The sequence below is a fragment of the Pan paniscus genome, chromosome X (assembly GCF_029289425.2).
Source record: "Pan paniscus chromosome X, NHGRI_mPanPan1-v2.0_pri, whole genome shotgun sequence".
Classification (NCBI taxonomy): Eukaryota; Metazoa; Chordata; class Mammalia; order Primates; family Hominidae; genus Pan; species Pan paniscus.
Window position 1 is genome coordinate 48,188,082 of NC_073272.2, and position 12,658 is coordinate 48,200,739.

At 44.8% G+C, this 12,658-nt stretch overlaps 1 pseudogene; it reads right to left on the minus strand.

The window, feature by feature from the left end:
* Positions 1-1,195: 1,195 nt before the first annotated feature.
* Positions 1,196-3,782, minus strand: LOC129395440 (proliferation marker protein Ki-67-like; annotated as a pseudogene).
* Positions 3,783-12,658: the final 8,876 nt, after the last annotated feature.

Sequence of the window (12,658 nt, forward strand, 5' to 3'; positions counted from 1 at the left end):
ACCACCTCATCTTCAAAGATCACCATGTGGTAGACCAAGAGAGACAATGTTGGGCTTGTGCTGCCACCTGACTTGCCCCTCTGCCCAATCCTACATCCTTCCCTTCCCTTCAATAGATGTTGATCTCAAGGGCCCTCTCTAATAAATCTCCTGGGTGCAGAGTTTGAAACCAGCCTAGCCAACATGGTGAAACCTCATCTCTACTAAAAATACAAAAATTAGCCAGGTGTGGTGGTGGGTGCCTATAATCCCAGCTACTTGGGAGGCTGAGGCAGGAGAATCACTCAAGCCTGGGAGGCGGAGGTTTCAGTGAACAGAGATCGTGCCATTGCACTCTAGCCTGGGTGACAGAGTGAGACTCCATCTCAAAAAAAAAACAAAACAAAAAGATATCCTGGGTGCTAATCTCCAACTCAGAGTCTGCTTCCCAGAGAACTCAACCTATAATGTGAGTGAAATCACAGGGCTTGGACAAGGCTTGCAGGCAAACCCTATATCCATCCACCTTTTCATCCATTAGAGCTCAGAAGCTCAAGGCAGCTTGGGCATTGGAAGTAGAGCCATGAATACCTGGGGTTTATTTTATTTTATTTTAAAATGTATCTTTCAGTAAATTTCATTCTTTTTGGTGTATAGTTCTACGAATTTTGACAAACTCACCAAACCATGTAACTACTACCACAGTCACGATGCAGAAGAATTCTAATTCCCCCCAAAGAACTACCTAATGCTGTCCTGTTATGGTTGATTCCTCTACTCTGTGCTTAATCCCTGGAAAGACTAATCTGTTCTCTGTCAATATACTTATGCATATTCCAGAATGTCATATAAATGGAATAATACAGAATGTAGTCTTTTGAGCCGGCTTCTTTCTCACAGAATAATGTATTTGAGATTCAGCCACACGTGTCATTGTGTGTATCAATAGTCTGTTCCTTTTTATTGCTGAGTAGCGTTCCATTGTATGATTGATCACAATTTGTTTCTCCATTCACCAGTTGCTTCCAATTTTTAGCAATTACGACTAAAGCTGCTATCAACATTTGCATATAGGATTTTGTGTGAACATAAGTTTTCATTTCTTTTAAGGAAATATGTAGGCATGGAATTGGTGGAACATGTGGTAAATATATTTTTAACTTTATTTTAAAAACCTGCCAAACTGTTTTTCCAAAGTGGCTGAACCATTTTTGCATTCCCACTAGCAATGTATGAATGTTCCAGTTGTTCTACAGCCTGGCCAGCAATTGGTATTGTTAGTTTTTTTAAGCCATTGTAATAGGTGCATCAGTGGTATTTCATTATGGCTTTAATTTGCATTTTACTGTTGATGTTCAGCAGCTTGTTCATTTCCTTATAGACATCTGCATATCTTCTTTGGTGAAATGGCTGTTCAAATATTTTGCCCTTTTTGTTTGTTTATCACAAAACTAGCTTTATTATATTTTTCCCAGTTAGATTTCTTTGTTAAATGTCTTCACTGTCCCAGTGACTTCTGGTTCTTATTTTCTTGACGCACACAATGTCCTCAGCCTTTTTTTTTTTTTTTTTTTTTGAGATGGAGTCTCGCTCTGTTGCCCAGGCTGGAGTGCAGTGGCGCGATCTCGGCTCACTGCAAGCTCCGCCTCCCGGGTTCACGCCATTCTCCTGCCTCAGCCTTCCAAGTAGCTGGGATTACAGGCGCCCGCCACCACGCCCGGCTAATTTTTTGTATTTTTAGTACAGACGTGGTTTCACCATGTTAGCCAGGATGGTCTCGATCTCCTGACCTCGTGATCCGCCCGCCTCAGCCTCCCAAAGTGCTGGGATTACAGGCGTGAGCCACCGCACTCAGCCCTCAGCCTTCTTTGGATTTTCTGCACGCCTCTTGACATTCCACGTTACTCTGTGCATATTCACTCTCCAAAGTGCTTGCTGCAGACTGGCTTTTCATCTTTCTTGCTCTCAAACACATGGAGTCTGAATTTCCTGCTTCTCCTTTCCCTTCCTGGTTCTGCACGAGAACCCCCGCACTCTTCTGCCCTCTGCTCTCCTCTGCCACTTTAGGCTGGGAGCTCTTATTCTGTCTAACAGACCTCAAGCACCTTTTGTTTTCACTGACTTTGCCCCTAGGTATGGGTTTCTGGGCTCCATCATCTGGATTTTGAATGTCCATGTCTTGGGAGGTCTTCATGGGCTTGTTTTCATTTCAGTTTATTTGAATTCTTTCTGCTAATACAATGACCTTAGTTATTTGCTGTTCTACATCAGTCTTACTTTGGCGTCTGGAGAGCAGGGACATTCCCTTATTTTCAGGGACTGAGTCTTGTAATTCGTATTCCTCTTTGTTGGTTTTCATGTTATTGCTGTTCAGATCTTCTGCAGGTTCAATTCTTTTTGCAGAAGTCCTCAGACTTCTCTTCATGATGACCAAGGGTTCGGGTGATTTGCCTCTTACCCTGGGAGCAACCCTCTCTGCTTCTTGCTGGCTGGCAGCTCCTCTATGATTTCCTCTGGTGGCATGCAGTGCGGCCTCTTGGTTCCTGTGACACTTCCATCTTTTCCACATCCCCTCTTGAAGGGCAGTGGGGGCAGGGAGGTGTTGCTTTTGCTTTGTGATTTTACAGTCTCTGGTGCCTACCAGGTCTCCCACGGGTTCTACTTTAGGGGCCTGAAGAACTCTTCTGGATATTTTTAGAGGTTTTCCACTGTCAGGTGCTTGCTTTGGAGCACTTGTAAAGCTATCAGCACCATTTGCCAGTTCCTCAGTGTGGCCTGGTGTTTGAGAGAGCTCTTGGAAGCTGGCCAGATCTTCTAGGGGTTGGGCCTTTTCCTTGGGCACTCTTGGCAATCTCCTGCTGCCAGTTACATTTTCTGGGTCCAGCTTCTGCTTTGCAGGTTGCTTAAATGCTTTCATGCCTTTGCCCTCACCTGCTGGTTCTTTATTGGTGTGCGTGGTCTCCCCTGATGTTTGTGTGAGCTTGCCGACTGCTAACAGCTCTTCTTTCACTTCTACTTTCTGGCCACAAGCCCTGGGCCATTTCCTTGAGCTTGTTGCAGTGTCTACTAGTTCTGGTGGTGATTTGCAGGGTATTTTGGTGGTTTTGTCATGAGTCATTGATTCTTCAGTATGACCTGGTGCTGGGTCTTTGAAACCGGCCAGGTCTTCTAGGGCTTGCGCCTTTTCCCTGGGTGCTCTTGGCCATCTCCTGCTGCCACTTACACTTGCTGCTGGAGCCAGTGTCTGCTTTGCAGATTCCTTAAATGCTCTGATGCCTTTATCTTCACCTACTGGTCCTTTGCTTCCACGGTTTATTGCCCATTTTTTTATTGGATTGTTTGTTTCCTCATTGTTTGGAGAGCTCTTTGTATATTCTGGATACAAGTCCTTTGTTAGATATGTTATTTATAAATAGTTTCTCCCAGTATATTGTTTTTTCATCCTCTTAGCATCTTTTGCAGAGCAACAGCTCATAATTTTCATGAAGTCCAACTTATCAAATTTTTCTGTTATGGATAGTGCTTTTGGTGTCATATCTAAGAATTATTGGCCTAACACCAGAAAACAAAGACTTTCTTCTGTGTTTTCTTCTAAAAGTTATACATCTTATATTTAGGTCTATGATTGATTTTTTTTTTTTTAAACAGGGTGTCGCTCTGTCACCCAGGCTGGAGTGCAGTGGTGTGATCGCTGCTGACTGCAACCTCTGCCTCCCAGGTTCAAGCCATCCTCCCACCTCAGCCTCCCAAGTAGCTCCCAGGCATGTGCCACCATGCCTGGCTAATTTTGTTTTTAATTTTATTTTTTGTAGAGACAGAGTTTCACCATGTTGCCCAGACTGGTCTCAAACACCTGGATTCAAGCAATCCACTCGCCTTGGCCTCCCAAAGTGCTGGGATTACAGGTATGAGCCACCAGGCCCAGCCAGGTCTATGATTAATTTTAAGTGAATTTTTGTAAAAAGTATGGGTAAATTTCTGCACTCTCTATTCTATTACATTGACCTACGTATCCATCCTTGCATCAATACCACACTGTCTTGAGTACTGTGGCTTTATAGTAAGTCTCAAAATTAAGTAGCATGAATCTTCCAATTTTGTTCTTATTTTTAAAAAATGTTTTGAATATTCTAATTTCTTTGCCTCTCCATGTAAATTTTAGAGTCACCATGCTGATATCTATAAAGAATCCTGCTGGGATTTGGACTGGAATTGTGTTGAATCTATAGATAAATTTTTAGAGTATTGACATCTTCACAATATTGAGTCTTCCAATCCAAAAACACAGTTCTCCATACATTTCTAAATCTCCATATATTTAGCTCTCTTTTATTTCCTTCATCATTGTTTTGTAGTTTTCAGCACATAGATCTAGGACATATTTGTGAAATGTACACCTAAGTATTTCATTTTTCTGGTTTTATTTTATTTTATTTTATTTTTAGATTGAATCTTGCTCTGTTGCCCAGGCTGGAGTGCGGTGGCACGACCTCAGCTCACTGAAACCTCTGCCTCCTGGGTTTAAGCGATTCTCGTGCCTCAGCCTCCTGAGTAGCTGGGATTACAGGCGCCTGCCACTATGCCTGGCTAATTTTTGTATTTTTAGTAGAGACAGAGTTTCACCATGTTGCCCAGGCTGGTCTTGAATTCCTGACCGCAAGTGATCCGGCTGCCTTGGCCTCCCAAAGTGCTGGGATTACAGGCGTGAGCCGCTGCACCTGGCCTTCTTTGGTATTATTGTAAATAGTACTTGTGCGGAGAAGAATGATGGCCCCTAAAGATATCCATGTCCTGATCCTTGGAACCTCTGTTTATGTTATCTTACATAAATGGTGGCTCTCACAGATAGGTCAAGTCAATATCATGAAGATGTCAATTCTCCTTCCTATGTTATGTTATAAACTTACCAACTTTCAGTAAGAATACCAATAAGCTTTTATTCTGGACCTAAACAAGTTGATACTAAAGTTCATATGAAAAAATAAATATGCAAGAATAGCTACATGGTCTAAGTTTCTTGAACCCATCATGTTCCATTTCCACCTCATTCAGTCAGGTCCTTCTCCACCTTCAGATCTCTGCTCAAGCATCCCCTGTGGGAAGTCTTTACTACACACACACACACACACACACACACACACACAGAGAAGACAGAGAGAGAGAGAGAGTGAGAGAGAGAGAGACAGAGAGAGAGAGAGAGAGTGTGTGTGGGCAGATGTTTTTTTGAGTCTCGCTCTGTTGCCCAGTCTGGAGTGCGGTGGCACAATCTCGGCTCACTGCAACCTCCACCTCCCAGGTTGAAGCAATTCTCCTGCCTCAGCCTCCCGAGTATCTGGGACTACAGGCGCCCGCCACCACACCTGGCAAATTTGTATTTTTTAGTAGAGCCAGGGTTTCACCATGTTGGCCAGGCTTGTCTTGAACTCCTGACCTCAAGTGATCTACCCACCTTGGCCTCCCAAAGTGCTGGGATTACAGGCATGAGCCACTGCGCCCAGCCCTGGGGCAGACCTTTATGTTATACACTCTCACAGAACTGTGTTCCTCTCCTTCAAGCACTTGGTTCAGTTTGGGGTTATTCACACGTTAGGAGACTGATTTGGTTAAAGTTGGTCTCCTCTCTTAGGCTGGAAGGGACAACAGGGTCAGGGACTGTTTTGCTCATTGTGTACCTCCTCTGCCCAGCACAACCCCAGATACATGATTGCACTTGATACATATTTTTGAATAAATATTTGAATACATAAGAAAAAGTCTGGTCTCTAGGTCCATTGTTTTGAAAGTAGTAAAGATGTGATTTTAGCACCCCTGTTTACAATGTTGGAAACCTCATGAAAAACAGAAAAGGAGATTGTAGAGGTAGATTAGAGCCAGACTGTGAAAATCCTTAGAAGGCATGCTGGCCAGGAGCAGTGGCTCACACCTGTAATCCCCACGCTTTGAGTGGCCAGGGCAGGAGAATCGCTTAAGCTTAGGAGTTTGAGACCAGCCTGGGCAACATAGTGAGACCCCATCTCCACAAAATATTAAAAAATTATCCAGGCCCGGTGACACACACCTGTGGTCCCAGCTACTCAGGAGGCTGAGGTGAGAAGATCCTTTGAGCCTGGGAGGTTGAGGCTTTAGTAAGCCATGATCATACCCCTGCACTCCAGCCTGGGTGATAGAGCAAGATCCTGTCAGAGAGAGAGAGAGAGAAGGAGAGAGAGAGAGAGAGAGGATAGCAGAAAAAACGAATCAAAAGAAATCTTTTTTTCTTTTTCTCAGTCTAAAATGCTAGTCTTATTTTTTTCTCAGCCAAGCAGGCAGATTCTGCCTTCCCAATCTCTATTCATCTTTTTCTTTCCAACTGCCATCTATTTCAAATTCTCTGCTCTTTCATTCTGTCCCAATAGGTCTTCCTCTCTCAATCCCAATCCATGGGATCCCAGCAAGACTATTTTTGGAAAGTCATTTCTGCTAACGTTACTTACTCCCTCAATACAAATCATCAGTAGTTTGCTATCAAAGCTCAAATGTAAAGTGCTTCTTCCCAGCAGTCAATCAGACAACAAATGCTTGTTGAGCACCTACTATGTGTTTGACACCATGATAAGGTCTGGCATTCAAGACCTCTAACAACATAATTTTCAAACCTTAATGATTTGCATCATTATCCAAAGACCAATTGGAAGCCAGGACAGATTCTGAGCAGAGAAATGGCATTGACCGAAATCTATCACTGATTAAAAATTAGGCCGGGTGCAGTGGCTCATGCCTTTAATCTCAGCACTTTGGAAGGTCGAAACAGGCAGACCACTTGAGCCCAGGAGTTCAAGACCAGCCTGGGCCACATGGTGAAATCCTGTCTCTACAAAAAAAGTAGCCAGGCATGGTGGTGCGCGCCTGTAATCCCAGCTACTCGGGAGGCTGAGGAGAGAGGATCACTTGAGCCTGAGAGGCAGAGGTTTCAGTGAGCTGAGATCACACCACTGCGCTCCATGCTTGGCGACAGAGTGAGTCACAGTCTCAAAAAAAAAAAAAATTAAAAGAGGGCAAAATAGAAACAGAGACTGGCTAGGCAGTTTCTACAGTGCTCTAGGGGACAGTTGGTCCTCTGAGCTAGGGTAGTAGCAATGGCAATGAAGATAAGTGAATGATTTGAAAGGACATTTAGGAGGTAAAACCCACCTGACTTGGTGATAGATTGGATTGAAGAAGAGGGACTGAGGAAGAGGGAGATACCCAGAATGGCTCCTAAGTTTCTGACTGCATAATAGAATAGATAGTTTTATCATTCACATATTAAAATTGATATGCCATTGAGGCAACCAAGAGGGAATGTCAAGTGGGCAACTGGATTTCTAGGTGTGGAGCCCCAAGGAGAGGCTGGGGCTGGAAATGTCAATTTGGAGTCATTGAAGAGATCATAAAGTGAAAAGGAAGAGGGCCTGGGGAATCAGCTTCCCACAGCAGCAACAATGTACCGACTCATAAGACTTAAAGCTTACTCTATGGGATACACTGTTCTGGGATTATACATACACACACACACACACACACACACCACACCCAGTCGTGCATTGTTTAATGATGGGGATGCATTCCAAGGAATGCGTTGTTAGGCGATTTCATCATTGTGCAAACATCATAAAGTGTACTTACATAAACCTAGATGGGATAGCCTATTACACACCTAGGCTATATGCACAGCATGTTACTGTACTGAATACTGTAGACAGTTGTAACATGAGATCATATTTGCACATCTAAACATATCATCTAATCATAGAAAAGGTACAATAAAAATAAGGTATTAGAATCTTATGGGACCTCCCTTGTATATGCAGCTCATCATTGACAAAACATCAGGTGGCACATGACTGCATATATATATATATATATATATATATATATATATATATATAATTTAATTCTTACAACAACCCTGCAGGATAGGGGAGGATAGGTACTATTAGAACTAATGTTTGATAAATGAGGCACAGAGAGGTTCACTTACTTGCCCAAGGCCGTAGAGCTGAAGTGGTGGAGCTGGCCTATGAACTTGGGTGGCCTCACTCCAAAGGATAAAGGATATCAACTTGGGTGGCCTGACTCCAAAGGTCAATCTCTCAAATGCTATGCTCTGAAGGTGTAGCTATGAACTAGGACAACAGTTCACATGTGATGTCATAGAAGTTGGCAGAAGAGATGATTTGAAGGTGGGAACTGTCAACAGTGTTAAATGTTATTGATACATATGTACACTTACAATGTGTCAGTTAAAAATGTTATTGAAAGGTCAAGTAAGGTGAGCCATGAAAGTGTCCTGGATTCAGTAACATGGCACCAGGCATGGTGGCTCACATTTGTTATCCCAGCACTTTGAGAGGCCAACATAGGAGGACTGCTTGAGCCCAGGAATTGGAGACCAGGCTGGAATACATAGGAAGACTCCGTATCTACACAAATTAAAAATAAAAAAGTTAGCTGGGAGTGGTGGTGTGAATCTGTGATCCTAGCTAAACTCAAAAAAAAAAAAAAACAAACCCATGGAAGCCATTGATAAGCTTAGAAAGAACTGATGATGTGGCAATATGGGGGCAGAACTCAGATTGGAGTGTGCTGAGGAATTGTTCCTGGACCAAGCCGAGGGTCGGACTGCTTATTCTCTCAGCCCAATTACAAGATGCAGGTGAACTAGGAAAGAAGAGAGTTTTTATTTCTGTAACCAGGTGCAGGGAGAAGGCCTGGAAATTATCACCAGACCAACTCAAAATTACAAAGTTTTCCAGAGCTTACATACCTTCTAAGCTACATGTCCACGTGTAAGTGTGCATTCATCTAAAGACATAAGTGATTAACTTCTTCTAATCTATAACTAAGGTCTGAGTCCTGAAGACCTTCCTCTGGAGCCTCAGTAAATTTACTTAATCTAAATGGATCCAGGTGCTGGGGTGATTGCCCTTATCTTATCTCCTGCTAAATCATGGAGGTTTGGGGAGTTCCTTCAGACCACTAATAACATGTGCTTAATCTTTTTAAATTTTATTTTATTTTTTTGAGACACAGTCTCACTCATTGCCCAGGCTGGAGTGCAGTGGCTCAATCTCGGCTCACTGCAACCTCCGCCTTCCAGGTTCAAGTGATTCTCCTGCCTCAGCCTCCCAAGTAGCCGGGATTACAGGTGCATGCCACGCCCAGCTAATTTTTGTATTTTTAGTAGAGACGAGTTTTCACCATGTTGGCCAAGCTGGTCTCGAACTCCTGACCTCAAGTGATCTGCCTGCCTCGGCCTCCCAAAGTGCTGGGATTACAGGCATGAACCACTGCACCCAGAGAAACTTGTTTAATCTTAAATGGGTCCTGTTAAGAACTCCTTCCTTCTCTTGTCACGCTTCAAGGCCCAGGAAAGACCTAGGCAAAACTCTTGGTGTGCTTTTGTTACCTTCCAGCCTTTGTATAAGGGCACTGGCTCTCTTAGCTTTTAATAGTTAGCTTAACCACTCAGTCAGTGCTGAAACAGTTGTTAGGGAGGCCTGCCTGTTCAGCCGTTAGGGAGACCTGGCCTGCCACAGAATGAGTAGGAGATGAGAGCACAGAGAGAACTAGTATAGACAGCTCTACTAAGAAGCTGGGCTGTGAGGAGTGGGTAGAGAAACCAGTGGCAACAGGACAAGGGTAGGAGAAGGGCAGAGTGAGGGTACCTGGCAGAAAGATGCAACAGCGGGCTGGAATCTGGCCAGGTTCTGCCTTCAAGCTGTTAACCTTGGACTGGGGCTGTGGCCTGAAGGAAGGGGTACTTATTTGAATGGGGTCAGCCCCCTTGCAATTCATCTGTCTGGAGGGGGCACTTTCTGATTCTCACAAGGGTACTGTATGTGTTAGCAGCAGCTATGCTAAAGGAGGATGCAAATAAATGGGACTTTAAAGAGAGAGAGATAGAGGAAGAAACAGAGAAAGAGATCAAACTGTTTAATTTTCACATCAGTGGAAATAATCTGGTTGAGAGGGTGTAGTTGAATAGGGAGGAGAAATGGTGATTGATAGGAGGGACCAGGGCCTACTCTATTGTACCACTCTATTGTGAAAAATGGATAGCAGATCTAGTAACTTAGGTGTGATAGAAATCACTTAATAGAAAACAACTTTAATTCTGATTGAGTTTTCCTTCTGCTAGGATGACAGACCACTGATTGACCTTATTAATTCCTAGGGTTCCTCTACTCCCAAGGTTGTATGTACTCTTGATCTGGGGTCTTAGAATCATTGGGTTTTTGGCTCACCTAGTTGCCCTGAGATGTCTCCGTCACTGTCACTTGACCCTTCTGCTGCTTCCAAGCTATGCCTGGGGCCCAGGAAGGTTTGGCACAGTGCCCCTGATCATCTCTGTCAAGCTGAACCATGTGGCCACTTCTCTTTGACTCCTGCTCTGCCCTGACACATTGCCAGGAAAAAGAGTTCAGGTGCCCTGGGCTGCAGGATCCATAGACTTCTCCCTTTGCCCACTCCTCCTAGCCTAGGGAAAATGTCTCAGTGGGGTTGGGGGCACTAGAGTGCTGCTGCTCTTTCTTTTGCTTCTCCAAAACATTTTGTCTCAGCCCTCACACCTTCTTTATATCAGCTAGCTTTTGCTACAAAACAAACCCCTAAAACTTACGTCTATTATTTCTCACAATTTGGTGGGTCAGCTCAGTTAGGGCAGGAAGGTGTAGCACCTTTCTACTCTAAGTGTGGTCCTCAGACCAGGAGCATCAGAAGCACCCAGGAGCTTATTAGAAATGTAGTCTCAGGACCCAGTGCAGTGGCTCGTGCCTGTAATCCCAGCAATTTGGGAGGACGAGGCAAGAGGATTGCTTGAGGCCAGGAGTCCAAGACCAGCCTGGGCAACACAGCAAGACCCTACAATTTTTTTTTTTTTGAGATGGAGTCTCACTCTGTCGCCCAGGCTGGAGTGCAGTGGCACGATCTTGGCTCACTGCAACCTCTGCCTCCCGGGTTCAAGTGATTCTTCTGCCTCAGCCTCCCGAGTAGCTGGGACTACAGGCATGTGCCACCACACCTGGCTAATTTTTGTATTTTTAGTATAGATGGGGTTTCACCATATTGGCAAGGCTGGTCTCCAACTCCTGACCTTGTGATCCGCCTGCCTTGGCCTCCCAAAGTGCTGGGATTACAGGTGTGAGCCACCGCGCCCAGCCTAAAAAAAAATTTTTTTTAATTAGCCAGGCATGAGAAGGATTGCTTGAACCCAGGAAGTTGAAGCTGCAGTGAGCTATGATCACGCCACTGCACTCCAGCCTTCCACAAGCCTGGGTGACAGAGGGAGAGAAGACCCTGTCTATTTAAAAAAAGAAGAAGAAGAAGAAAGAAGAAAGAAGGAGAAGAAGAAAGAAAAGAAATGTAGTCTCTCTGGCCCCACCCTAGGTGTAATGAATCATTTTCTGCTTTTTTTCTTTTTTTTGAGATGAGGTCTCACTCTGTCACCCAGGTTGGAGTGCAGTGGCATGACCTCGGCTCACTACAATCTCCACCTCCTGGGCTCAAGTGATCCTCCCGCCTCAGCCTTCCAAGTAGTTCGGACTACAGGTGCATGCCACCATGCTTGGTTAACTTTTTTTGTATTTTTGGTAGAGACGGGGTTTCACCATGTTGCCCAGGCTGGTCTTGAACTCCTAGGCTCAGGATACCCACCCGCGTCGGCCTCCCAAAGCGTTGGGATTACAGGTGTGAGCCACTGGGCCAGGCACACTTTCTGCATTTTGACAGGAGCCTTCAAGCATTAAAGTTTGAGAAGCACTGGTCGAGGATCTCCTTTCTCACCTGTCTGGCGGTCAGCAGGCTTGTTTGTCTGGGGGGTGGGGGGCCTCAGCTGGGAGGGCTTATTTTCTGAGCCATGTTGCTAACCCAGGCTTCTTCACGAGCCGATCTCAGGGTTCCAAAGAGCAGGATGAGGGCAATTCCCACAGCAGGAGTATTTTTCAAACCTTTGCTGTGTCATGTTTGCTACTGTCCCACAGGCCAATGCAAGCCACATGGTCATCCCAGAGTCAGTATGGGAAGGCATTGCCCAAAGGCAAAACAGAGGAGGGGAATACTTTGTGGTTATTTTAAAAACCTATCACACTTTCCACTATCAGAGTTGAGGCTTTTGGAGCGGGGGGCGGGGGGTGGGGGGAAGCGGGAAACACCAGCAACTATTTGCATTCTGCCCAGCCACACCTCTCCCCTCACACCAGCACAGAGCCACCTACTTGCTTAAAAGATGAGAGGAGGCCAGGCACAGTAGCTCAGGCCTGTAATCCCAGCACAAGGCCGAAGTGGGAGGATCACTTGAGCCCACGAGTTCAAGACCAGCCTGGGCAACATACAGACCCTGGTCTCTACAAAAAACAAACAAACAAACAAAATTAGCTGGGTGTGGTCCACATGCCTGTGGTCTCAGCTGCTTGGGAGGCTGAGGTAGGAAGATCGCTTGGGCTTGAGAGGTTGAGGCTGCAGTGAGTGGTGATAGTGCCACCGCACTCCAGCCTGGGTGACAGAGCCAGACCCTGTCTCAAAGCTTTTTTAAAAAGCCAGAGAGGAGGGAAAAGTGAAAACAGAAGAGAAAGTTGTAGATTAATATTGTAAAATCATATCCTTGCTATAAACGAGATGTGTACAGAGGTCAATGCATATATGAGTTTGGTAGTGGAAAAGT